Source organism: Oryctolagus cuniculus, chromosome 7 (assembly GCF_964237555.1).
Source record: "Oryctolagus cuniculus chromosome 7, mOryCun1.1, whole genome shotgun sequence".
Classification (NCBI taxonomy): Eukaryota; Metazoa; Chordata; class Mammalia; order Lagomorpha; family Leporidae; genus Oryctolagus; species Oryctolagus cuniculus.
The window spans coordinates 158,439,664-158,466,275 of NC_091438.1; the positions used below are offsets into that span (position 1 = coordinate 158,439,664).

Sequence of the window (26,612 nt, forward strand, 5' to 3'; positions counted from 1 at the left end):
CCTGCCTTTCTGTGCAGTAGGTGTCACAATAGCCCCATCACACAGGTGTCATGAGAGAGAATGGGCGTGGTGCAAGCCCACTTCAAAAAGGTCTTGGAAACGGAAGTAAAAGATACGTTTATCTTGGAACATAAGCGAGGTCTCCAATAAGTTCACGGGGAATGTGCGTTACGCAAAAACTTTGCCCGGATTTCAAACATTTTGTGCACTAAAATACACCCATCAATTAACTGCATGTTTTCACACACGTCTATATTGCGCTGCATTTCACAGTAGCCTCTGTGCATCTCCAGTGACCAGATACCGCTAGCGTGGAGCGCGTACTACCAGTGCTGTCCGAAGGTCAGGATTAAGCACAAGCCCGGATTCTGCCAGCAGGACACGCCCACACCGCTTGCCCCTAGAGCGTTCTCTGTTCAGCCTCAAAGCAGGGAGCTCTCGGGGTTTATCTGGGAGCTCTAAGTTGAGCCCCAGCTCCAGCCAGGCTCTGTGACTCCTAGGTCTCACCCCAGTCTCCCTAGCAGCATCCGGGAGACTTGTGCCCATGCTGCCCTCTTTGAACCGCCGGGCCCACTGGTCAGCAGCAGCCCACATGGGGCAGACTGGCCGAGGGCGGTGCTAGGCGTCAGGCCCAGCCTCTGGCCTCCTCATGTCCCCGTGTCTGTGCCAGTCTGGTGCCTTTATAATCACATCATGCGATTCTCGAATAAACAGATGTGAGATGGGTGTGAAAAGAAAGATCTATCTCTGTAAAACCAAAGCCGAACGTCCTAGGAACCCAGAAGAGAGAAATCCTGAAGCAAACTTTTTTTATTGAATTAGACTGAGCCAGGCAGTGTGAACGGATTACAAAAACAGGAATTACAAAAACGCAGGAGGCCAGTGCCGCAGCTCACTAGGCTAATCCTCCGCCTTGTGGCGCCAGCACACCGGGTTCTAGTCCCGGTCGGGGCGCCGGATTCTGTCCCGGTTGCCCCTCTTCCAGGCCAGCTCTCTGCTGTGGCCAGGGAGTGCAGTGGAGGATGGCCCAAGTGCTTGGGCCCTGCACCCCATGGGAGACCAGGATAAGTACCTGGCTCCTGCCATCGGATCAGCGCGGTGCGCCGGCCACAACGCGCCAGCTGTGGCAGCCATTGGAGGGTGAACCAATGGCAAAGGAAGACCTTTCTCTCTGTCTCTCTCTCTCTCACTGTCCACTCTGCCTGTCAAAAAAAAAAAAAAACAACACACAGGAGACCACTTGTGTGGTGTGGGGCGTACCGGGTAAAGTCGCTGCCTAGGGCACCGGGGTCCCATATGGGCACTGGATTTGAGTCCCAGCTGCTCCACTTCTGATTCAGCTCCCTGCTAATGCGCCGCAGCAGAGGATGGCCCAAGTGCTTGGGCCCCTGCACCCATGTGGGAGACCTGAAAGAAGTTCCTGGCTTTGGCACAGGCCATTGTAGCCATCAGGGGGAATGAATTCTCTCTCTCTCTCTCTCTCTCTCTCTCTCTCTCTCTCTCTGTAACTCTGCCTTTCAAAATCAATAAATAAATCTTTAAAAGGAAAAAAGAAAACCCTATGCATTTCTCATCCCCGCCGCATGTTTGCTCATCCCATGACGCTGTCCCAATCCCCATCTCTCCCACTAAGGTTGGAGTTGCTGCTGGGAGTAGCGGAAGCCACAGAACAAACACAAACAGTTCCCAGAGCATCCAGGGGGAGCCATCTTTACAGGAAAATAAACATGGATATAGCATGGCCGGAGCTGGACATTAATGCTGGTGCTAAAAATAGAAGGCGAGGCTTCAAAGCAAGGTCACAGCTCGGGTGGGCGGATGGGGGCCAGGGTTGCACAGTTCCCCTCCTGTGGCTGGGAAAGTTGGAGAAGCGTGGCCCGTCAGGGTCAAGGCTACTGCTGGCCTGGCCATCTCCCAGCCACGCCCCCTGCGAACCCACAGCCCGAGGGCCCCCCAGGATGGCTGCCTCCCGAATGGCTTATCCATGGGAGAGCTTGCTGTGCGGCACCCGGCGGACAGAGCCAGCCCAGAGTCCAGGGCCAGAACCAGGGTCACCTGCGGCTGTGACCACCCCGAGGGGAGGAAGGAACCAGCCTGGCCAAGACCTCCCCTCCAACAGCTCTCTGCTCTGACATCTCAAGCTCCTTGCAACCCCGAAGGGCTAGAAAAATCCAGAAACACTGAAACCCTTGGACAGGTTACTAAGGAACAAAGAAATTACAATTATTATTTTTTAATCATTCATTTGAGAGGCTGAGCAGAGAGAGAGACAGCGCTCCCATACACCTGTTCCCTTCCCAAGTGCCTGCAACAGCCAGGGCTGGGCCAGGCTAACGCTCAAAGCCCAGAACTCAGCTGGGTCTGCCATGTGGGTGGCAGGGGCCCAGTCACTTGGGCGTCTCCGCTGTGTAAGAAGCTGGAGTCGGCGGCCAGGGCCGGGCAGCTTCCCAGGCGCTGATGTGAGATGCGGGCGTCTTCACGGGCACGCTGAACGCCCACTCCCCACCCGCCTCACTCTGCCTTTTGCTTCGACAGGAACACGCAGCCAGCTGTCTGTTCATTCAGACACAGGGCTGCTGGCAACACAAAGCCACAGGCAGCTTCAGAAACCGCCGCGTGTCAGTGCAGGGCGTTTACAGAGGCCACACTTCATCACCGGTTTCCAAATGACAGTGAGTGAGCTCCCGCGGCCGGGAGAAGACGCAAGCGATTTGGCTCCCGGACTCTCGGGACTGGGGGGCGGGGGGGGGGGGGCGTGGTCTTTGAGGTCCTCCTGTCGCTGGTTTTGAACGTGAGAAACACCTTGAATGGCGATGCTTGAGAGGGCGGGGCAGGGGAAAACTGGGGGTTTTTGGTGGCTTTCCCCTAGAGGAACTTTCTCATCGGGACGTTCATCTGAGACCCAGATCCTGGCTCGGCCGGCAGTGAGGAGCGCAGCCTGGGCCCCGACTTGAGGCTGCCTGGGGCCCGCTGGGGAGGGGAGGAGAGGGTTTCACAAGCAGGCATCCTGGGACCCCAGCCGCTGCCCAAGCCCCAGGTCGTTCCCCCTGCAATGCCTGGGCTGCCTCGGTTTCCCCAGCTGCATGAAGGAACAGCTGGGTGTAGACAGCTCAAGTCACCAGGATGGATTCGGGACTTGGAGGAAACCACCAATCAGCCTCTGGATCCCCAGTTTCCAAACGACAGTGGCTGCAGGGCACAGGGGTCCCAGGGCCCTGGAAAACACCCCTGCCAGGGCCGCTGGACGGAGAGCAGGGGTCAGCTCCCCTGCCAGGATCCTCTGTCCCTGTGGCAGCAAAACGGATCCCTACGATTAACTGAATCCCTGCGGCTCGAGTGTAGACCATCGCTCCTTGTTGAGACAGGATGAGGGGCAGGTGTTTGGCATAGCGGTTAAGACGAGCTTGGGACACCTGCGTCCCGCATCGGAATGCTGGGTTCTCTCCGCAACGCTGGCTCCCGATTACAGCCGATGAGCACCCTGGGAGGCAGCAACGATGGCCCCAGTACTTGGGTCTCTGCCACCCACGTGGGAGACCTGGACTGAGACCTGGGGTCCTGGCTTCAGCCTGGCCCAGCTCCAGCTGTGTGGGCTTTCGAGAAGTGAAAGGGCAGATGTCTGTCTCTCTGTTTCTCTCTGCCTTTCAGATAAATTTTAAAAGTTTAAATACCTTTTTAAAAGAATCTTTAATAGTAAAAAGGATGAATATTGAGGGGAACAGAGACGTGACCTTATTTTAAAGCAGTGATCAGAAGAGCTAACGCTCACTGAGCGTCGGCTTTGTGCTTAGTGGCGTTCACTACCCAGCTCATCTCATTTGGACATTCAGACGAACCTGGAATGGACCCCACTCGCTTCATTCTACAAGGAGATGGAAGCTCAGAGACCTCAAGTGATCTCTCCACGTCACACAGCAGGGAAGCGGGAGCTGCCGTTTGTGTCTGCATCCAGCTCCAGGGGTCAAAGGTTAAAGTGCAGCAAACCAGCCAGCAGCCAGAAAGCTATTTAACCTCAGGGCATTAGGGGAAAAGCACTGAAGGGATTGCTTTGGGCCCTATTTGCAAAACATTTCTGTTACTACTGATCAACGCTGGGTGAGACTATCCCGTGTCACTGGGATAAGTGGGTCCAGTCTTAGCAAACCATTTCCCTCCAAGAGCCACAAACATGTTCCATGTCTTTGAACATGCTAATTCCCGCACATGGGGAAAATATCAATTACAGTTTTTTTGTTTGTTTGTTTGTTTTGTTTGTTTGTTTGTTTGTTTTGAGAGCAGAGAGACAGAGTTTTCATTTACTGTTTCACTCCCCAAATTCCCACAAAGGCCAGGGCTAGGGCTGCGCCAGGTCAAAGCTGGGAGCGGGGAACCCAGCCCAGGTCTTGCTTCAGCCATCAGCGCTGCCTCCCAGGGTGCGCGCTTCCAGGATCTGGAACTGGAAGCGGAGTCGGGACGTGGACGCGGGCACTCCAATGCGGGGGCGGCCATCCCAGCCAGCTGCTTAAGCGCAGGCCCACCCCTGCTAACGGCGCTTGGAGGCGGTGTTTGGGAGCAACACGGCCATCGGTGCACGTGGTGTCCCCGCGGCCCTCAGAGGACGCACAGCTTGTGGCCCGACGTGGGAAACTTCCAGCGAGACGCTGGCGAGTGAGGAACAGCAGAGCACAACCATCCGCGAAAACTTCCTCAGAAAATGGAAACCACAACGCGCGGCACGCCAGGGGCTCGGCTTCTGCACACACGCCCGCAACAACCAGAGCAGGGCCGGGGTGGCTACCGCACACTCCTGTTCAGAGAACCCCAGCGCCCACCAGCGGACGGACGGGTAATCAGGAGCGCGCAGCACACACAAGGTTCAGGCTTAAAAACGGAAAGAAATTCCAGTCCACGGCACAACGTGATTGCGTCTTCAAGACATCAAATACGCCGGCCCCGGGGTGGCCGTGTGGCGCTGCTCCGGACACCTGCATCCCACACCAGAGTGCCAGTTCCAGTCCTGGCCACTCCACCTCTTTTTTTAAACGATGTGAACATTTTTGCTTCTTTTTTTTTTTTTTTAAGATTTGTTTATTTATTTGAAAGAGTTATATATAGAGAGGGAGAAATGGGGAGTCAGAGAGGTCTTGCATCCTCTGGTTCACTCCCCAGACGGCCGCAACGCCTGGAGCTGCGCCGATCTGAAGCCAGGAGCCAGGAGCTTCATGCTTGGGTGCAGGGCCCAAGCACTTGGGCCACCTTTTGATGCTTTCCCCAGGCTATTAGCAGGGAGCTGCTGGGACTGGAACTAGCACCAGATGGGATGCTGGCACTGCAGACGGCGGCTTAGCCTGCTATGCCACAGCGCCGGCCCCTGCTCCACCTCTGATGCAGCGTCCTGCTAATGCATCCTGGGAGGCAGCAGACGACACTCAAACGCTCGCCCCCCCACCCGGGTGAGGCCCGGATGGAGCCCCAGGCCTGGCCACTGGGGGCATGTGGGGAGCGATCAGTGGATGGAAGATCTCTCCGTCTCTGTCCCTTTCTCTGTAGCTCTGCCTTTCAAGCAGACAAAAAGAAATAAAATAAACATTCATACAAGGGCAAACACACTGAGGGGGGGAGGGGAGGGGTTCTATTTCTGCGAAGGCCCTGGAGCCACCAAACTCCTCAAGCCGGAGGATAGGAAGGGGAGTGGGTGCTTAGTGGGGAAAGGGTTTCAGTTTTGCAAGCTGAAAGAAGTCCCTGGGGATGGGTGGTGGTGATGACCGCACAGCTGGGTGAACGCACCACCCGCCAGCAAACTAGCTTTCCCAGGGCGAAAAAGGCAACTTTGATGCTTTGTAGCTTTTGCTGCAATTAAAACATGAACATGGGGATTTAAAAAGCATATGCTCACTAAGGACACTAAATGAAAATGGGTCTATAAAAAGTAAAAGGCGGGGCTGGCGCTGTGGCCTAGCGGGTAAAGCTGCCACCTGCAGTGCCGGCATCCCATAAGGGCACGGGTTCGAGTCCCGGCACCTTCACTTCCGATCCAGCTCCCTGCTGTGTCCTGGGAAAGCAGTGGAAGACGGCCCAAGTCCTTGGGCCCCTACATCCGCACGGGAGACCCAGATGGAAGATCTCTCTCTCTCTCTCTCTAATTCTGCCTTTAAAATAAAATAAACAAATCTTTAATTTAAAAAAGAGGCTCCCATCTCCCGCTTTATCCCAGCTCCTCCACAGACACCGCTGGGGACCGTGTGCCTGGCACTGGACACAGGAGGTACCAGAGCTCCCACAGACGCCCAGGGAGGGCACTGCTAGTGCAGTTTTGCTGGACGCCGAGGCTCAGAGGGGAAAGGGCTTGCCCGAGGTGCCCCCGCACAGAAAAAGCAGCTGGGAGCGGCGGGTGTTGAGAACAACTTGCGAAGTCTCGGTACCGGCTATGATTCTGCTTCCCTGTTGATGAGGAAGCAGAGTTCCCCGATTTCACAACCCCAGCGAAAACAGCCAGGCTCGCCCAGCCCCCAGAGCAGGAGAGGGGCCCAGTGTGCCCAGAGCATCCCGGAGCCCCCTCCTCATCCCATCTCACCTCCTGCAAGCTGCCATGATGGGGAAGGGGCCACTCAAAGCCCTCCCAGCACCACCAGCTCCATCCCAGGAAAGCGTGCGGGCAAGCTGGGTGATTCCGGTTCCCGGGGAAGGACGTGGGGACACAGCAGGGGCAGGGCAGGTGGCCTGAGCCTGGGAGAGCAGAGAAGAGGCTGGGGCCAGTGAGCACCCCGTTGTGGAAGACGAGGAGGGAGGAACAGAAAAGGAAGGGGATCGAAGCTTCAGTTTGCTTCCCTGCTCCTAGGTCCCCAGGGGCCTTGGGGAGGGAGGGAGGGAGAGAGGGGGCGGTCAGCAGAGCTGACAGCTAAGGTGGCTGTCAGTCCACCACGATGGGGAAAGGGAAGCATCGGGGGGGGGGGCTCTGGACGATGGGACAGCAGAGACCGCTGGGTGGGGACTGAAATACTCGCCTCGGGTCACCCAGGGGAAAGTGGCAGAACAGGGTGAGGCTTGAGGACACCGACATCTGCCCTGGGAAATGCAGAAGAAGCAGCCCCGTGCACCTGCTGTGGGCCGGAGGGTGGCGGGAGAGAGAGGCGTCCCAGTCTCGACCCCAGAACCTGTGTGTTATTTGGAGGAATGATTATATAGAAAAAGGGTCTTTGCAGATGTAATTAACTCAAGGATCTCGATGACTTCATCCTGGGTGACCCCAGTGACAAATGTCCTTAATAAGAGACAAAGCCCCCGCCACCCGTGTGGGGCCCAGACTGCATTCCTGGCTTTGGCCCTGGCCTAGCCCCTGGTATGGTGGGCATTTGGGGAATGAACCGGCAAATAGGAGCTGTTTTGATATCTGTCTGTCTGTCTCTGTCTTTCAAATGAAAAAATAAAAGGAAGAAAATGCAAAAGCAGCAGAAGAGGAAAGAGAACACACACACACACACACACACACACACACACACACAGGCAGAGGCCCCGGGAAGAGAGAGGCAGAGGCTGGAGGGAACAGGCCACGAACCAGGAGTGGCAGAGCCGCCAGGGGCTGGGAGGGGCCAGGCCTCGCTGACACCTGGACCAGGGACTTCAGCCTCCACAGCGCGAGAATAGGCTTCCATTGTTTTACGCCACCAAGGGTCTGGTGGTTTGTTCCAGGGCCGGGTGTGCCCTCTGCGGCTTCCCTCCGCCTCCCACTCTAAGTGGAAGCAATTTCCCCCAGCCACACCCTGAGGGAAGGCCAGGCCCAGGGGTCTGGCTGCACTTGGGATCAGCAGGCAGTCCTGTGCAGCGGGGCCAGCCTGCAGCCCCCGCGGACACCGGCGCAGGCCCCAGGAGCTGGGCTGGCCCCTGGGGAGGGAGAGACGGAGGGAGGGAAGGAGGGAGGGAGGGAGAGGGGCCACACTTTGTGCCCCCACGGACAGCCGCAGTGTTTGCTACAGAGAAAGAGGAGGGAGGTTCCCGGGTTTTTAATTGTGTTCCACCTCGAAACTGACAGCTTTTCTGCTATGATGGCTGGGGATTTCCATCCAGAAAATGCTAGACAGTTCAGGCTGTGTCCACGCGAGGAGGCAGGTGGAGGCCTCGGCTGTGTATGAAACTCTGGCGCTGGCCAACCTGCCGGGCCCCTGCCGTCCCCCGGGCTGGCCGTGGGTGCAGCACCTGCCTTCCTGGCCATGTCCTCCAGCAGTAGCTCTGCTGTGACCCACAGCTGTCCCTCGTGGGGTGCCGGGAGCCTTCCTGGCTGGGGGCCACCAGCTTCTGCCATCAGACCCACAGCAGCAGCTGGTCTGAGGAGGGAGGGAGATGCTCTCTACACAAAAATGGTCTTGACAAATAAGCCAGCCGAGGGGGATTGCTTCATAAGTGGTACGTTCACTTCTGCCTTTAACTGTGCACTTGAAGGAAAACAGGGGGAAGCAGGAACTGACCCTTCGCCGCCCCCGCCCCCCCCCAACTCCCCGGACGCAGCAGTACTGGGTGCAAACGCTCAGGTCGCTGTGTGGACTGTGCGTCCAGCCAGCCCCCCAGGGCTGGCGCCCTTCCTGTCTGACCACCTTGTTCCCAGCACAACCCCTGGCTACCAGTGGGATCTCCGCAGAGCCTTGCTACAAACAGCAAACAGGCGAGAAGAGAAGGCTGCAGCCCCCAGCACAGCCCCCAGCCATGCCTCCTGGGCCCTTCCCTCCTCAGCATGGCAGCAGAGACTGGTGTGGCTGGGAGCGCCCCCAGGCAGGCATCCTAACTCCACACTTATCCGGGGGAGGCCATGCAGCCTCTGTTCTGCTTCTGAACACCAGCGTGGAGGGCGGGAGGTGTTCAGGGGTCTCTCTACAGCCGGCAACTGGGTTTTAAGCGCACTCCCCCATCGCACCCCAGGGTGTCTTCCAGCCCAGACAGACACATCCGGATATCAAGAAATCAAACTCCGGCAGGTCATGGAAATGCTGGGGGGCTGGTATGTGCCCCCCAGAGCTTGCAAAAGTGAAACCTCTAGTTCCAATTCCCTGGTTTGCTGCAGCCTTGCACGCCAGAAGAGCTGTGTCCCCAGATCTCACAGGCCTGTGGAGGGCAGGGGCAGGGGCTGGCTTTCCAGGTGAGCACCAGGCCCTCCTGATGGCCCAAACACTTGGCGGCTGAAAGTCAGGATTCTGGGTCAGCTACTTGTAAACTGTGTGGGTCCCTGGGGTACTGCGTTTGCCTCGACTGTAACAGGGAGACATTCACTCGGCTCCTACAGGCGTTTAGCTGAAAACACGACTGTATGAAACGATCAAGATCAAGTCTTTGGGGAGGGGGTGGGGGCGGGGTCCCTACAGTACCACTGACAGCAGCACCAGGCAGAGTCCAGCTCCCCTGGAAGTCGCTGAGCCCTGGGCTCCAAAGTCCCTGGGGATGCTGAGACAGGACAAACACCCCTTTCCCAAAGGCATGGGGGACCCCCCTCCTGTGCCCCAGTCTTGGAGGTGTTGTAGGCTGGCTCGTCTCAGAAGCGCTGGCGAAGCGGCCTGGCGGGGTTCAAGACCCACAGGCCCCTCCTCAAAGGTGCACCTGAGCGAGCGAAAGCTACTCCATCTGCTCTAGGAGCAAACGTGCCCGAGGGTGCGGCTCCAGGCCCCAGGACGAAGCCGCTCAGGGCGCCCCCGCACTGGTCTCCGAAGCCCCATCCTCTTTCCCGTCAGGGCCTCTACACGTGCGTTGCTGGAGCTCTAGGTAGGGCAGAGCGGGGCGGGCTGCACAAGGCCCCTGGCCCGGGAGCCCACGAAGGGTCACCCCGGTGCCCCGTCCAGCTCGAAGAAGCAGGCAGAGAGGAGAAAAATCTAAATTAAAAAAAAATCCAAGAAACACGACTTAAAAAAAAAAAAACCCATTCAGGCTGAATTACGGGTAAGAGTATTTAAAAAAAAAAACAAAGTCCGGAAATGCAGAGCTGGAGGCGGTTTTGCCGCGTAACCCCGGCTCGGCCGCAGATCTGGGGGCTGATCTCGCCCGCGCCGCTCTCGTGAACCAGGAGGGCAGCGCGGGCGGGCTGGCGGGCAGAGGGCTGGGGCCCGCACGTCCCCGCGCCGGGGCAGAGCGCCCGGAAACTGCGAGCCCCGCTCGCCCGCGCTGGGAAGGGCGCGCAGGGCCAGGGCGCAGGCGGCGCTGTGTGCGATCCTCTCCGCGCGCCACGCGGGGCGCGCTTAGCGACGCGGCTCGCCGGAGCACGGATGGGACGCGGCCGCCGAGCTGGGGCGCTCCTTCCGTCCGCCTCGCCTGTGCTCCGAGCCGAGAGCACTCTGCGGAGTGCTTCCCGTTTACCCGCACCGCGGTGGGTGCACGGGAGTCCGTCCGCACCGCCGCAGGGAGCGCACCCCGGACCCCGCCGCCGGGCCGCGGAGCCCCTGATCCGGCTCAGCAGCGCCCGCAGTCCCGGCTCAGGGGAGCTGTGCGCTTCTCCCTGGACGGGAGCACAGGGGCCCGCCGCGGTCTCCAAGTGTAGCCCGGACCCAGTTCCCGGCGGCCCGGCCCCGAGGGCGCCCTATGCCGGGCTCGCTCAACCCGGAAGGCCCCTAGGCTCAGGGCGCTCGGGGATTCTGTACCCGAGCCTACCAGGACCCGAGCGCCGCCGCCGCTCCCCGGAGCCCCGGGCCCTGGTCCTCCTCCCACCACCCTAGACGCCGCCGGGGCGAGCGCTTACCGGTCCGGGCGCGGCAGGCAGGGGCTGGGGCGGCCGCTCAGGGCGAAGGCGCTGGGTGCGAGTGCGCCCCGAGGGAGAGAGGCGGCGCTGACAGCCGGCACCCTGCGCTGCCCACTTTGTTTCCTTTTCGCTCGCGACAGGAAAAACAACAGGGCCTCTGCGCCTGCCCCGCCCCCCTCGCGCGCGGCCGGGGTGCAGCATCCCCGTGGGGCCCTGGGAGCTGCACCTTGCCCTGCTTCTAAACAAGTTTTCAGTTCATCCAAAGGCAAACACCCCGACGGGGGCCCTAACAGCCCCCAAACCTCCGCATTCCCTCGCCCTGGAGTTTGTACGGAGGCCTGAGTAGGGGAGGGGGCAGGCACCAGGGCAAACCCGAGGCCAGGGCCAGGCGCCCGCTCCCAGGCCCTAAGGAGCAGAGCAGAGCTACGGCAGAGGCTGGGGGAGGAGCCCTCCCAGCTTAGCCGGCCAGCGGCGCAAATGCCCCTCTTAGGGAAGGCTGAGGCTTGGAGAGGGACCACTTGGGGCCCAGCGGTGCCTCCGAGGCCGCAGCAGGAGAGGGGTAGATGCTGTCCCGTTTCCAGAAAGAGGATTGGGCTGGGCAAGGCCCAGTAATAAAGATACAATAATGCAAGACCCAACAATAAAACGGGCAGCTCGCACATGGTGCCCCTTTTCTCAGACCTCGACTGCAGCTCCGGACTCTGAGCTGGATACTTATGGAGGACCCAGGAGGGACCAGCGTTGGATCTGTTAACAGCCTTCCCGGTGGGTGCGCTGAAGGCCCCAGCCTGTCTCCTCTTCCAGACTCAGGTTACTGGGCCTGGGTAGGGGTGCCCAGCTCCCGCTGCCCTGACCCTGCCAAAAGCTAGGACAGACGCCTGTCCTAAGGTTTCCTAAGAGTCCCCGGCACTGCTTTGCTGGCCTGTGGTTTACCCACCACTCTCTGGTCTCAGCGTTGGTATAAGAAATAATGGGGGGGGGGGTGCTGTGGCGTAGCAGGTAAAGCCGCCACCTGTGGTGCTGGTATCCCATATGGGTGATGGTTCGAGTCCTGGCTGCTCCACTTCCAATCCAGTGCTCTGCTATGGCCTAGGAAAGCAGTAGAAGATGGCCCAAGTCCCTGGGCTCCTGTACCCACGTGGGAGACCCAGAAGAAGCTCCCGGCTCCTGGCTTCGGATCTGCTTAGTTCTGGCTGTCGTGGCTATTTGAGGAGTGAACCAGTGGATGGAAGATCTCTCTCTTGCTCTCTCTCTCTCCCTCTGCCTCTCTGTAACTCTGCATTTCAAATAAATAAATAAAAATCTTAAAAAAAATAAAAGAAATGATGGGGGCCGGCACTGTGGTGTAGTGGGTTAAGCCTCTGTCTATGGCTCTAGCACTCCATATGTGTGCCAGTTGGAGTCCCAGCTGCTCCTCTTCCAATCCAGCTCTCTGCTGTGGCCTGGGAAAGCACTGGAGGATGACCTAGGTGCTTGGTCCTGTACCTGTGTGGGAGACCTGGAAGAAGCTCCTGGCTCCTGGCTTCAGATCAAATGGCCCAGCTCCACTGCGGCCATTTGGGGAGTGAACCAGCAGATATTACACCTTTTTTCTGTGTCCCTCTCTCTGTCTGTAACTCTACCTCTCAAATAAATAATATCATTTTTAAATATTTATTTATTTGAGAGGTAGAGTTATAGACAGTGAGAGGGAGAGACAGAGAGAAAGGTCTTTCATCCACTGGTTCACTCCCCAAATAGCTGCAATGGCTGAGATGAGCCGACCCGAAGCCACGAGCCAGGAGCTTCTTCCGGGTCTCCCATGCAGGTGCAGGGGCCCAAGCACCTAAGTCATCCTCCAGTGCTTTCCTAGGCCACAGCAGAGAGCTGGATGGGAAGAGGAACAGCTGGGACTTGAACCAGCGCCCATATGGGATGCCGGCACTGCAGGCAGAGGATTAACCTACTGCGCCACAGCGCCAGCCCCTCAAGTAAATGATATCTTAAAAGAAAAACGCAGCACTCATTAAGAAAGAAAGAAATGATGGGCAGGTGAAGAATCCTTGTGCGTCCTTGGAAAGAAGTCTTCGTTGAGCGTGCGTTTGCTGATGGCAGCTGAAGCCACGCTGTTCGCCCTGCAAGAGGAGGCCGTCAGGGAAGGGAGGCATGGCCCAGCACTGAGGCGCGCCTCTGCCTTCTCCTTGCTCCTCACAACGGCCCGATGTGTAGATAGGAAGACTGAGGCTCGGCAAGGCTGAATCGTCTTGGGCAGCGCGGTGAGTGAGCGTCCAGCTCCTTCCTTATCCATACCCGGCCGGGCTGCACCTCGCTAAGAGCAAGTTACACTTTCCCACAAGCCCCGCACTGCGCTGGAGCAAAGTCCCCAGCTGCAGGGACTTGTCCTGTCGCTCCCTATGGCTTGGGGCCGCAGGAAGCTCCAGCTACGTGCAACAGTCAAGTGCGCGTGTCCTGGGTCTCCGAGTTCCTGGCACAGTTGTCTCTGCCTGCCTCTCTGGCCGCCGCTCTCTCTCTCGCTTTATTTTTAACTGGTGTCATGTGTGTTTTGGAGGAAGCCACCTCAGCTCCCTTTGAACTGTAAATAAAATGAACGAGTTACACACAGTCTCGGAGCAGAACGGCACCTCGGCTTCGGGAAGTCAGCCCGTCCGACTCCCGCGTGCTCCGGGGCCCTCTGGGAATTAGTCCAGATGGGGAGATACTCAGGCCTGGGGTGTGGATGGGGAAGGAGATCTCAGGCATTATTGGGTGAGGCTGGTCAGCAGGCTGAGGGCCACGCCCCCTGAGCGCGCACTGGCCCTCGGACCTCCTGCCTCCTAGAACCCTGAGCTGCACGACTTCCCCTCCGAAGCTGACCCAGCTCTGCCACGTGTCACAGCGGTCCTTGCTCTGTTCCCCCTGGGCGCATCACCCACCCCCACACCTGCCCACAAGCTGGGTTATCTCAGGACAGCCACGCTGAGCTCCCTGTGCAGGGACCACAAATGTGAGACGCCCACTTCCTCCGCCCCTGCACGCAGACCCCTGTCTCCTTGCCCCCGACTGGCAGGAAGTCCACCCCCTTTGCTGTGGCTCTGTTTCTTCCAGGGGGGCTGACACAGCCAGAGCCAGCTCTCACCTGTGTGCTTTGGCCAACAGGAGTGTGGCAAGGTTAGAGGTGAAGCGTGAGCGCCTTCCTCGGAGCCAAACTGCCTGGCGCCGCCGCTGCGGAGCTGTGACCTCAGGCCTTGATTTTCCCACCTGTAGCATGGGCACGCTCTCGCCTTTTAGAACTGTTACTAGGATCCAGCGAGCTAGTCCAAGCTCCCAAAACGGGTTAAGCCACTGTCTGCAACACCTGGTTCAAGTCTAGGTTATTCCTCACTTCCCATTCAGCTCCCTGCTCATGCGCCTGGGTGGCAGTAGATGATGGGCCAAGGCTTGGGTCCCGGCCACCCACGTGGGAGACCGGGAGGGAGTTCCTGGCTCCTGGCTTCAGCCTGACCACAGCCCTGGCCAGCCGTTGCAGGCACTGGAGGAGTGAACCAGTGGATGGCAGGTCTCTGTCTCTCCCCCTCTGTCTCTGTGCCTTTCAAACAAATAAACAGATCTAAAAGAAAGAAAGAAAGAAAGAAAGAAGGAAGGGAAGGGAAGGGAAGGGAAGGGAAGGGAAGGGAAGGGAAGGGAAGGGAAGGGAAGGGAAGGGAAGGGAAGGGAAGGGAAGGGAAGGGAAGGGAAGGGAAGGGAAGGGAAGGGAAGGGAAGGGAAGGGAAGGGAAGGGAAGAAAGGGGAGCAACAGCCCATTTTTAGAGAAGTTCTATGATAATCTTCCTGGCTGGGGCCAGGGAGGGGAGAATTGTGGCAGGGTGGGGAGGGGGCAGAGGGGGGAGCAGTGGAGTTTGGGACCCGGATGCTCAGTCTGACCCGGTATCTGCTGTAGCCTGGGAGTGACCTAGGCTTTGCAACACTGACTCATTCAGCGAGTATCTATTGTGCACCCAAGCTCAAGGTGTTACAATCAAGCGGGGGACACAGCCCAGCAGCAGCCACAGGCCCCACCCCCCCTGGAGTTTCCACGCCAGAGGGGAAGAGAAACTTTGAAGAATAAAATAAGATACAGTGTCGGGAAGCAGTAAGGCCTGCAGAGAACCAGAGAGCAGTCAGCAGGGGCGAGACTGGGGAGGAGGGTGGGCCATAGGGTCGAGAAGGTCTTTCTGGGGTCAGGACATCTGGGCAGAGCTAGGACCCCAAGGAGCAGAGGGAGGCGCCAGGAGGGGATCCAAGGCAAGAGCAGCCCAGATGCAAAGGAGGGGCTCGTGCAAAGCCCTGGACAGCGTCATGCTGGAGGCCAGAGAGGAGGCAGAGAGGCTGAGGGTGGGGTGTGCTGGAAAGAGCAAGGAGGGTGGGGGAGGCGGGCAACTGGGATTCGGCCCCAGGAGCGAGGAGAAGCAGAGGGAACGGTCTAGCTGGGCTGGCAGTAGCAGGGGCTATAATCTGCATGTTAAAAAGTCTGCAGTAGTGTGGCCCAGAGCCAAGCCCTGTGCCCTTAGAGAGCCACTTCAAGTCACAGCTGGTTTGCTTCCAGTCCAGCTCTCTGCTAATGCACCTGGAGAGGTAGCGGAAGATGGCCTGGTACTTGGTGCCTGGGCCCCTGCCACCCACGGGGGAGGCCTGGATGGAGTTCCTGGCTCCTGGCTTCTCTCCTGTGGGTGGCAAGGACCCAGCCTCTCGAGCCGTCACCTGCTGCCTCCCAGGGTGTGCATTAGCGGGAAGCTGGAATTGGGGGTGCAGTCCGGTCTTGAACCCAGACACTCCAAAGTGGGATGCCGTTATCCATGGAGAGGCTTAACGTTGCCTGACCCCTGTTACCGGGTTTTTAAAGATTGGTTGATTGATTGATTTGAAAGGCCGAGAGAGACACAGAGAGGGAGATTCTTCCGTTCACTGGGTCACTCCCCAGACGGCTGCGGCTCTCAGGGCAGGCCAGGTGCTGTGAGGGCGCTCTCAGGGTGCTCCCCGGCGACTGTGGCCCCAGTGACTGTACCTGGATGTCTTGGCTCTGCCGACTAAAAGGCAACAACACCGTCGGCATCAGGGAACACCCTCAGCACCTGGGTCAGAGGAGACCCTCGCCGGATCTAGGTCTTGGCCCCTCACAGGGTCCCCAAGGGCTGCTTGGAGAAGCGGCCCATCCTAGGACTGGGCCAGGAAAGCTTCCCGCTGTTCCGAGAGGTCGGGAAGTGCTCCCAGACACGAACAAACAAGCAAACTTCTCGGGGGAGTGTTGATCCACAGTGGGTTAAACCGCAGCCCGGGGCACCCGCACCCCCTGTGGGAGCACTGATTGGTGTCCTAGCTCCTCTGCTTCCGGTCCAGCTCCCTGCTGACACACTGAGCAAGGCAGCCCTGACAGCCCAGGGACCTGGACCTGGGGTGGAGCTCCTGGCTCCTGGCTTCGGCCTGGCCCAGCCCTGGCTGTTCGGCCATTTGGGGAGTGAGCCAGCAGGTGGAAGACCATTCTCTCCAGCTCTCCAGCTTTCTCTGTCACTCTAATTTGCAAGTAAATACATATTTTTAAAAGTTCCCTGGCTACCAGGGGGCCACAGGGGCGGGGGGGGGGTATAAGTTCAATTAGGATACCATGGCGGTTTGGGGGGCAGATTTTAGGAAGAGGCAGGGGCAGTGTCCTCTCCACCCTGCCCTGGAGTTGCTGTCCTAGGAGTCCCAGAAGTTGGGGGTCCTTTTTAGCCTCTGCCTCTGAGGACGCTGAGATGAGGGCCCCCCATGTCCTCCACTCTGGTTCCTCCTGGGGGAAGTGACCCCACGGAGCTGAGGCGTCAGGCAGGCTGTGGGGCCCCCGAATGACGAGGGACTGGAAGGAGGCACGGATAACGGGGAGACGGCCAGCGTTTGAGGACAGAGCGAGGGCCACCCCCAGCGAGGGCTGCACTATGCACCCCGTGTTGAGCCCCAACACAGCCCCACAAATGTGCCCGCTTTTGTGCATCAACTGAAAAGAATGATTTGGAGACAAGGGAGAGTTTGTAAACAGGGTACCCCCAGAGGGGGCGGGGCAGGTGGAGCTGCCAGCGCCCCTGTTGCAGAATTCTCTGCCTAGGTCAGTGTCCCCCGGACAGACACCCTCTGCCTGGAGAAGCACCTGGTAGGGGCAGCCCCCGACACGAAACCCCAGCAGCCCCCGTGAGAAGGGACACAGTGGTTCACGTTGGCTCCAGACAGAAAGCGTGAATGACAGTGTCGCTGGGTGAGAGGCAGAGGTTTTGGGGAGAAGCAAAGTCCTCGCTCACCGCCGAGCAGGTGGCTCAGCCCTGCGACCTGCGACTGGGGCTGGATCTGGGAGTCTTTGCAGCTGTGATAAACAAGGATCCCAACACAAGGAAATCGCCCCTCATTATCTGGGGGGGGGTGCAGGGAGGGCACAATCCAATGATGAATATCCTGGCTGCTCCTCTTCCCATCCAGCTCTCTGCTGTGGCCTGGGAAAGCAGTAGAAGATGGCCCAAGTCCCTGGACCCCTACACCTGCGTGGGAGACCCAGAAGAAGCTCCTGGCTCCTGGCTTCATATTGGCTGAGCTCTGGCCATTACGGCCATTTGGGGAGTGAGTGGATGGAAGCCCCCCACCTCCCCGCCATGTGTGTAACTCTGCCTCTCAAATAAATAAATATATTTTTTAAAATATCTGAGAAGAGATAGAATAAAAATTAAATAACTAAATGAAAGTGAGGAGATGTGGCCTCAGGGAAAGGGGTGGGCCACACAGCCAGGAGGAAGCAGGCAGAAACGTCAAGGGGTCAGCTGGGTGCTGGCTGAGCACTCCCCGGTCTTATCCTCCACATCCACATGGTGGGGCTGTCTACCCCAGCTCACCATCCAGACACCGCATCCCACGTCCTCTCTCTCAGTCCTCTGCCTTTTAAACAAATAAAATAAATATTTTTTAAAAAATAAATTGGCCCATAAATCAAAAATGGGAAGAAGAGGGGGCTGGTGTGGTACAGCAGGATAAGCCAGCAGTGGCAATACCGGCATCCCATATCAGAGTGCCAGTTAGAATCATAGCTGCTCCTCTTCTGATCCAGCTCCCTGCTGATGCGCCTGGGAAAGCATAGAGGAGGGCCCAAGTGCTTGGGCCCCTGCACCCGCGTGGGAGACCCGGATGGAGCTCTTGGCTCCTGGCTTTGGCCTGGCCCAGCCCTGATTATTGTGGCCATCTGGGAGTGAATCAGCAGATGGAAGACCTCTCTCTCTGCCTATCTTTCAAATAAAGTGCAACTGTAAAAAATTAATGAAATCAAATAGAAAGTTGAAAAATACAAGATGGTTTCCTCTCTCCAGGTCTGAGGGCGGCCTCGGCAGACCCTTGCTTGCTCGGCGCAGTTCAGCCATGTCACGTCACAGCCGGATGCCCACACATCTGGGTGAGATGAGAACCGGGGAGAAGGGCCCCTTTGGGGATACAGATGGCCTCAGGGAAGTCTGTCCCTGGACAGCAGGGCCACAGCCCGCGGGAGCTCCCGTCCAGGCCGACAACGGATGGCAGGAGCCCAGTGCTGTGGGACACAGGCCTGCCCCACCTCCAGGGGCGCCCACCTCTGTCAGATGCTTGCCCAACGCGCCCTTGGTTGGTTGGACCAGGGGCGGCCGCCTGACCCAAGGTGAGCCAACCAGAGGTCTCCCCAGAAGGCAGACTCAGCCTGAAGGGAGGAGAGTTGGTCCCTGGCGTCCCAGAGCGCGGAGGCCGAGGCACACGGGACGGCCATCCAAGGACTAAAGTGCCCAGAGAAGCAGCGGCGCCGAGAGGAAGAGAGAAGCTCCAGGCCCCTTCCCAGTTGCACCTCCCGAGGCGTCAGCGCACCCTCCCTTGGGAACCCCGCACCGGACACCGCACTCTCTCAGCTCCGGGTTTGCTTCCTGGGGCTGCTGTCCTGACTCACGGCAAATCAGCAGGCAGGATCCTGGCGCAGCTCCGGGAGGGGAAGCAGGGACCCGACCGGTGAGCTGGGACGGCGCCATCTAGAGGGCGGGGAGAGGGCGACATCCGCCCCGCGCCTCTCCCGGGTTCTGGGGGCTGCTGGGGACCCTTGGCGCTCCCTGACGTGTGGACACCTTGCTCCGTCTCTCCTGCCTGCACCTGGGGTCCTCTCCGAGTGTCTCTGTTTCTCCTTTCTTAATTTTTAAAAAGATTTATTATTTGTAAGGCAGAATTACAGAGAGGCAGGGAGGGAGGGAGAGAGAGAGAGAGAGAGAGAATCTTCCTTCCACTGGTTCACTCTCCAAAATGGCCACAATGGCCAGGCCAAAGCCAAGAGCCAGGAGTTTCTTTGGGTCTCCCTCATGGGTGAGCACTTGGGCCATCTGCTGCTGCTTTCCCAGGCCATAGCAGGGAGCTGGATTGGAAGCAGAGCAGCTGAGATGCTGCTGTTGCAGGCTGTGGCTTTATCTGTTATGCCACAGCACTGCCCCCCTCTCTCTGCTGTTTTTAGATTTATTTGTTTGAAAGACAGAGCAACACACAGAGGGAGAGGCAGGCAGACAGACACACACACACACACACACACACACACACAGAGCCTCCATCTGCTGGTTCACTCCCCAAATGGCTGCAACAGCCAGGGCTGAGCCAGGCTGAAGCCGGGAGCCTGGAGCTCCACCCAGGTGTGGGGCCCCGCGGGCTTAGGCCCTGATCTTCTGCCACCCAGGATGTGTATGAGCCGGGAGCTGGAGCAGAAGCGGACGTGCCAGCACTTGAGCCAGTGCTCCGATGTGGGACGCCAGCGTCCCAGGCGTAACCCGCGGCACCGCCAACACCAGTCCCTCTGTGGCTTTGACCGGATGTCTTTTTGTTTTTTTTAAAGATTTATTTATCTCAGAAGCAAAGTTACAGACACAAAGAAGGAGAGAGAGGTCTTCCATCTGCTGGTTCACTCCCCAAATGGCTGCAACAGCCAGGGCTGAGCCAGGCTGAAGCCGGGAGCCTGGAGCTCGACCCAGGTGTGGGGCCCCGCGGGCTTAGGCCATGATCTTCTGCCACCCATCTGCTGGTTCACTCCCCAAATGGCTGCAATGGCTGGAGCTGGGCCAATCGGAAGCCCAGGAGCTGCTTTGGGATCTCCCATGCGGGTGCAGGAGCCCAAGTGCTCGGGCCATCTTCTGTTGCTTTCCCAGGCCACAGCAAAGAGCTGGATCGGAACCGGCACCCATCTGGGATGCCGGCACTGAAGGCGGCGGCTTTACCCATACACCCCAACGCCGGTCCAGACCGGATTTCCTGTCCTTTGAAAGACCTCCAGCAGGACCTCATCTCAACAAGGACGTGTGCAAGAGCCCTGTTTCCAGGGAGGGTCTCACCCCCCCGCCCCGGCCCCGGTGAGCACGGATTCAGGTGGGCGGGGACACTGTTCAGCTCAGTACACACTCCGGAGTCACCTGCTGTTGTTTGAAAACCAGCACGTCCCACTGAATGCAGACATCAGACGTGAGGTGCCGAAGGGCTCGTTTTCACAGGAAGCAGGAAACCGAAGGACTGGGCGGCGGGCAGCGTGGAGGGCAGCGTGGCGGGCAGCGAGGACTCGTCAGCTGGAACCGGCTCAGTTACACTCTCGCACGCGGGGCTCAAAATTCTAGGAGCAAAATGTCCAGGATGTCAGGTGAGTTTCTTCCAGCAAACTCCCTCATCCTGAGCTTCAGTTCAGTTCTGCTCAAGGCTGGGAGAAAGAAAGGCCTCAGTGGGCCTGTGGCACAGCAGGCTGGGCTGCCGTGTGGACAACAGCGCCCCCTACAGGGCTCCAGGGTGAGTCCACACTGCTCTGCGCTTCCAGTCCAGCTTCCTGCTAGTGCACCGGGGAGGCAGCCGGGGACGGCTCACGTGCCCCAGCCCCTGTCACCCACAGGGAGGACTCAGATGGAGCCCCAGGCTCCTGGCTTCAGCCGGGCCCAGAGCGGGAGTCAGTGATAACCACGGGGCATACGCTTGCTGTGTCCAAGTGGCCGTTCAGTGCCACACCCACCCGTCACACTGGAGTGGGATGCTGCAAAGGTCTCTGGGAACAGGGTGTCTGGGAAGAGCCACAGACAGGAGCAACGCATGTACCGCCTTTGCCAAACACGATGCCTCGGTGGTCTCGGTGGCAGGAGGGCAGCCGGACAGCCTTACAAGAGGAAATTGCATGAAAAAAACCTTCCGCCACGCCAAGCTGGACTATGATGTCCGTCCCCCCCCCCCCCCCCCCCAGGCTGAAGGCAGCAACTAACCACCACGCCAGCAAAAACAAAAGCAAAAAACCCAAGCCCAGGGCACGGCCCACTCTGAGGCTGAATCTTCAACTGGACGGGGCTTCATGGTATTCCCTGTTGGCAAACAAGATGACTCAAAACAGAATTGAAAGGCAATCAGCCAGGGCTGTATGAGGGTCCAACATCCAGGAAACCAAACCTGGCAAATCGGGGGCTGTGAGCCCTCAGGGCCCTGAGTCGAAGCTCTAGCCCCTTCGAGAAAGCCCTCGCAGGACGCTCACGGGTGGGCCTGAAAGACAGGAGTACCTTCCCAGCAGAACCTGCGGTGGCCACGGTTGCCAAGAGCAGAGGAAGGTGACCAGCGACGCCCCTGCAATTGGCTCGTTCCTCACGCTGAGTTCTCTCTGCCCGTCTAGACCACCAACGGCTGTGCTCCGGATGGTGCACACCTCGCTCTCCAGCAGGTTTGGTAGGAGCGAGGAAACAGATCACCTGGTCCATCCACTGCGGGGGGCCCCTGGCGAGCCACCATGGTGGGGGCTCAGAGAAATAGATGGGAACAGAGAGCGGGTGGAACTGGCAGCTCTGAGAAGGGGCATTGGGTGTGGCGCTCGGACGCAGCCTGTGTCACCCCTCGTGGCATGGGGCAGAGCTGCCTGTGATGCGCTTTGTGGGCTGGCCAGCCGAGCTAAGAAAAGGCGATTGGAATAGGATGCCCGGGAGAAGCCGGCGGATGTGAGCAAGGGTGGGTGTGCTGGGCAGGACCAGGGTGGAACAAACTAGAAGAGGCTCCGCAGGCTTTTAGGCTATTAGGGTGGCCATCTGCCCCCTTTTGTGGATACTCTTGCTCATGTACCCACGGGGACAGGTGCTCAGCCAGCAGATTTGACCACAGTCCAAAACAGAGCAGGCCAGAGGGAGGCCCCGATCCAAGACAGGCTAAGAAGGTGGGCTTGGGATCAGGAAATAGTTCTCTGGGTGAAAGAACCCAGGACGCATCACCTGGGCAGGTAGGGTGCAGGTGGGCAGTAGGAACAGGCGTCCTGGGGTGTACCTCCAGGCCCATGAGAGCGCCTTGTATCTGTGATACTGTGAAGTCTTTCTTTCCTAAAACCCTTGAGTTCTCCCAAGTGTAAGTGTCTATCTGGATGCTATGAACTTGACTGACAGCCTGAGGTTCCGGCTGGTTGCCAGGGAAACCAACCGTGTGGTTATAGGGCTGGAACGTTCAGTCCCACCCCCAATCTCTGGGGAGGGGGAGAGGGGCTGCAGGTTAGGTTGGCCATGGTCAATGCTCCCATCTGTCCTGCCTGTGGAGTATGCTGCATCAGATCCAGAGTTTCTACAGATTTGACGTGTGGCCCTCCAGAAGCGTGGCGCCCACAGAGGGCCCGGGGGCCGCGGGCCCCTTCCTCACACTTTCCTGTGTGCCCCTTTATCTGGTGCTGTGGTTTGGACGTTAGGCCAGATGCGGAATGTGCCCCGAAGTCTGTGTGTCAGTGCGACTGAAAGGGCGGACGCGTGATTCGGTGACGGGATTTGGAGCCAGGCTTTGGGAAGTGACCGGGGTGGATGGGGTTGTTAGGTGGGATCCTGGCAGCGTCACAGGAGAGATGGAGGCTGGACTGCTCCCGGGAGCGGGACCCCTGTGGGTGGGGCCCCTCCATGGCCGTCAGCCCTGGGGCTGGCCCCAGAGGGGGTTCCAATGAGTGCGCAGGGGCTGAGTGAGTGATGCAGTCATGCGTGGTCACGCTTGGCCCTGAGGATGTGCTGGGGGCTGGGGGCAGGGGAGACAGGGGAGCCTGACACCAGGCGAGGGAGGGGTCCCTGTCTGTGCCCCTCAGGCTCCCGGGAGGGAGGCGGTCAGCCTGGATCTGCCCAGCCTCGGTTGCTTCTCAAACCTAGGGAAAAACACCTCATCTACACTCAGGCCCGGAAGTGAGGCCCCTTCTGCCCCTCCCAGGCGGCCTCCCAAGCTCGCTACCTCCTGGTCTCCTCCGAGCAGGGGCTCCCGGCTCCCCGGGGCTCATCTTGCCCAGGAGACCTCCCCAGGCGGCCACCGGCTTCACCACCCCCGCCCCCGCCCCCGCCCCCAGCTCAGCCTGGTGAAAGCGAAATGGTGCAAAATCCGTTGGGGGAGAAAAACAGGAAGTGGAGGCCAGAGCGAGACTGCAGTGCACGACCCAGGCACCGTGGCAGCCCCCGGCCACCGAAGCCCGACTGCAGCGGGGTCGGGGCAGCCCCAGGCCGAGTGCAGGACAGCAGGGGGTGGGGGTGGCGGAGTCCGGCGGGACCCTGCCGTCGGGGCTTTATTTTTAGGCCCCACGTCACACCTGTGCTCTGTGTCTCGCGCAGCTCCCCTGGGTTGAGGAAATCACCCCGTTTTCCAGATGAGCAGACGCACAGAAGTTAGGGGGCTCGGCCAGGGCCACGCGGCCGTTCCCACGGCTGGGTCATGGCTCCCTGACTCCTTCTCAGGCTTCGGCTACTATCTGGGGTGTGTTTTTGTTCTAGGTCTGTGAGCACACAGCGGCTGGGGGCAGGGCGGGGGAGGGACGCTGGGTCCTCCGCGTCTGCACACCTAGGCTGTGGTCAGGCGGGAGAGCCCGGCCCGCTGCAGAGGAGCCACCCCCCGGTGCATGCTGGGAGAGACGAGGTGCCCTGGGGTTTTTACTGGAGCCGTGGAGGGAGGTCACCCAGCTGGCCGCACCGTTCATGACCTTGATCTTCCCGCAACGTTGAGTTCTGAGCCCTGTCTCCCACCCAGGCCTGCCGGCCTTAGGGGTGCCATCCATGCGACAGCTCAGGGGGCAGGGTCTGTATGGAGTGACGGGGACAGAGAAGCCCCTAAAGCCACTCCTCACTCCCCCGTGGGTCCTGAGACCAACTCCCTCCCAGATCTCACTGCAGGAGCGACCACGCCAGCAACCTGGGCTTCGGGGGACCCCCCATGGGGTCACCCAGGCTTTTCCTGCCCAGGCCCCTGGAGACCCCAGGCCCCAGGGCAGGGCGGGGATCATCCTTGCTGCCTGGTGCCCCCACTTCTGCATCCTGGCCCCGACCTCTGTGGCTACGCATCTCCCCAGTCTTTCTCCCGCCCTCACCTGCACCTCCATGCCTCCTCTCACAGGAGGACAGGGCTGCTGTCACCGTGAGTGGCCTTCATCCACTTACCACGGTCCTGCCTCTCTCCCTGCCTGGGCAGCTTTCCCAGAAGCCTCTGGGGCTGCTCGGGCTGCAGCAGGAGCCACGTGGGGGCAGGACAGGAGCGCCAGTTGCTTCATGCTTCCTCTGCGTTCTCAGCACGGCCGGGCCGCAGCGCTGGAACCCTCGGCATTGGGCACCGCCCCTCTTCGGGCTGTAGCACTGGGCAGTGCCTGGGGCCGGTGGGGGAAGTGGGCGTTACAGGGAGGCCTGGCCTCCTCTCCTGGCTGGAGGTCACTCGGCTTCCGGTCCCCAGCCAGTCCCAGGTAAAAGGAAGCTGTAATGAATGGTTCATCTGTGTACAGGGCTTAGACTATGGCCTGGGCCGGGCCCTGGCGCCCCCGGGGGGTGAAGCCGCAGCCTGCACCCCGGCACCCCTTAGGAACGCTCCTTCCAGTCCTGGCTGCTCCACTTCCCATCCAGCTCCCTGCTAATGCGCCTGGGAAAGCAGTGGAAGATGGCCCAAGTGCTTGGGCCCCTGCACCCGTGTGGGAGACCCAGATGGAGCTCCTGGCTTCCACCTGGCCCAGCCACGGCCCTCATGGACACTTGGGGAGTGAACCAACAGTCGGAAAATCACTCTCTCTTGTCTTTCAAATAAATACATGCATCTTAAAATAAAAAAAAAAAACCTTATTGTCAAAGAGCAATTAAAAACAAAACAAAACAAAACAGCACCGCTGCGGGACCCTTGTGAGAACTCGGTGTGCGTCTACCACGTTACCCCGCATCATCCTCAGATTCACACCTCACAGCAGCTCCAAGAGGCCGCAGGCCCCACCGCGCCGGCAGGCAGGCAGAGCACCAGCTGCCGGGGCCGGGACGCGAACCTGCGTCCAGAGGAAGCTCCAGCCAACCTGAAGGTTTCCAGGCTCCTGGGGCTCGGGGCCAGCTCCGGACGTCCACGCGCCTCGCGTGAGGGCAGGGGGAGGGAGAAGGCCGCCCTGGGACTGAAAGAGCAGGTGGAGCTCCGTGCGCAGGGTTGTGCGTGCTGCTGCAAGGAGTCGCAGAGCGCCACCTACTGGAGGCGCAGGGCAACGCGACCCGCTGGCCGGAGCTGGGCACCCCCGCTCAGGTGCCTGGTGAGTTCCGCTTAAATTCCGGCGATGCACGGAGCAGGCTGCTCCAGAGCTACCCCACCCCCACCTCGAACCTTCTTCCCCAGCTCTGCGGGCTCCCGCACCTGGCCATTGGCAGACTCCCTCCGGCCCTCCACATCTGCCCTGGCTGGGTGCCCACCCCACGCAGCAGCAGTTGTCCCTCCTGCCTCCTGTGGCGATGCGGTGGGGGCTCACTTCTCTCTCTGGCCCCAGGCACGCAGCTGTGGCCGCGTCTGCTGTGGGTGAGGCCACCCATGGGTGGGAGCTGCAGGCTTCACCCATTCATTCAACACAGGCTGTTAGCAGGTGCCTGCAGGGCGGTCGAGGGGGGGGGGGCAGAGGCTACTATGGAAACAAACAAGACACAAGCAAGTGCATCTGTCCTGGTACCTGGCCTGGCAGCGGTGCTACAGAGGAGGAGGCAGGATAGGACCCCACCCCCGCACCCCATCACCCCTCCTGGGCTCCTACCTCACAACTTGCCTTCCTCCCTCCACTGACCCCCTGCCAGGACCCCTGCTCCCCCCCCACCCCGCACGGGCTCTGATGCTGCCCACTGGGTTGCCCTCCTGTGTGGATTCCCCCTCACCTGGCTGGGGGGGGGGGTCCAACACCACACCTGGCGGCTCTAACAGCTGTTGTTTGGAAAGGGGAGAGGGGAAGCGGTCCTCACCCGTAGGTAAGGAGGCTCCTTGGCATTCCCCAGCCCGGGGTTGTGCCGATGCGAATCGTTTAGAGAGGCTACTTCAGGAATCACCACTGGTGTTAAAAGGAGGAGGTACATTTGTCTAAAGAAAGAATTCCTGGGGGTTGGCGCTGTGGCACAGCGGGTTAATGCTCCGGCCTGCAGCGGTGGCATCCCATATGGACACCAGATCCAGTCCCTGCTGCTTGTCTTCCGATCCAGCTCTCTGCTATGGCCTGGGAAAGCAGAAGATGGCCCAAGTGCTTGGGCCCCTGTGCCTGCACGGGAGACCCAGAAGAAGCTCCTGGCTCCTGGCTTTGGATCAGCTCAGCTCTGGCAGTGCGGCCATTTGGGGGGAGTGAACCAGCAGATGGAAGACCTCTCGCTCTGGCTCTACCTCTCTCTGTAACTCTTTCAAATAAAATCTTTAAAGAAAAATTATTTCTCAGGGGTTGGCATTGTGACGTGACAGGTTGAGCTACCGCCTGTGGGCCCGCATCCCATATGGAGGTGGTTGAAGTCTCGCGGCTTGGAAAGGTCAGTGGAAGATGGGCCAAGTGTAGGTACCCCTCCCACCCATGTGGGAGACCGATGAAGCTCCTGGCTCTGGCCTGCCTCAGCCCTGACAGTTGTGGCCTCGTGGGTAGTGAACCAGTGGATAGAAACTCTTTTTCAAATAAATCTTAACAAGTGTCTGGAGG

General features: G+C 59.4%; 1 protein-coding gene across 4 annotated transcripts in view; it reads right to left on the reverse strand.

Moving 5' to 3' along the window:
• PIK3CD (phosphatidylinositol-4,5-bisphosphate 3-kinase catalytic subunit delta) overlaps positions 1–10,848 on the reverse strand; it is a 40,130-nt gene extending 29,282 nt beyond the window's left edge. For all 4 annotated transcript variants that reach the window (XM_070079326.1, XM_051858097.2, XM_051858096.2 and 1 more), the window contains exon 1: positions 10,691–10,848. The gene's annotated coding sequence lies outside the window, so the exon portion shown is untranslated. The remainder of the gene's footprint in view (positions 1–10,690) is intronic.
• Between the last annotated feature and the right edge of the window lie 15,764 nt (positions 10,849–26,612).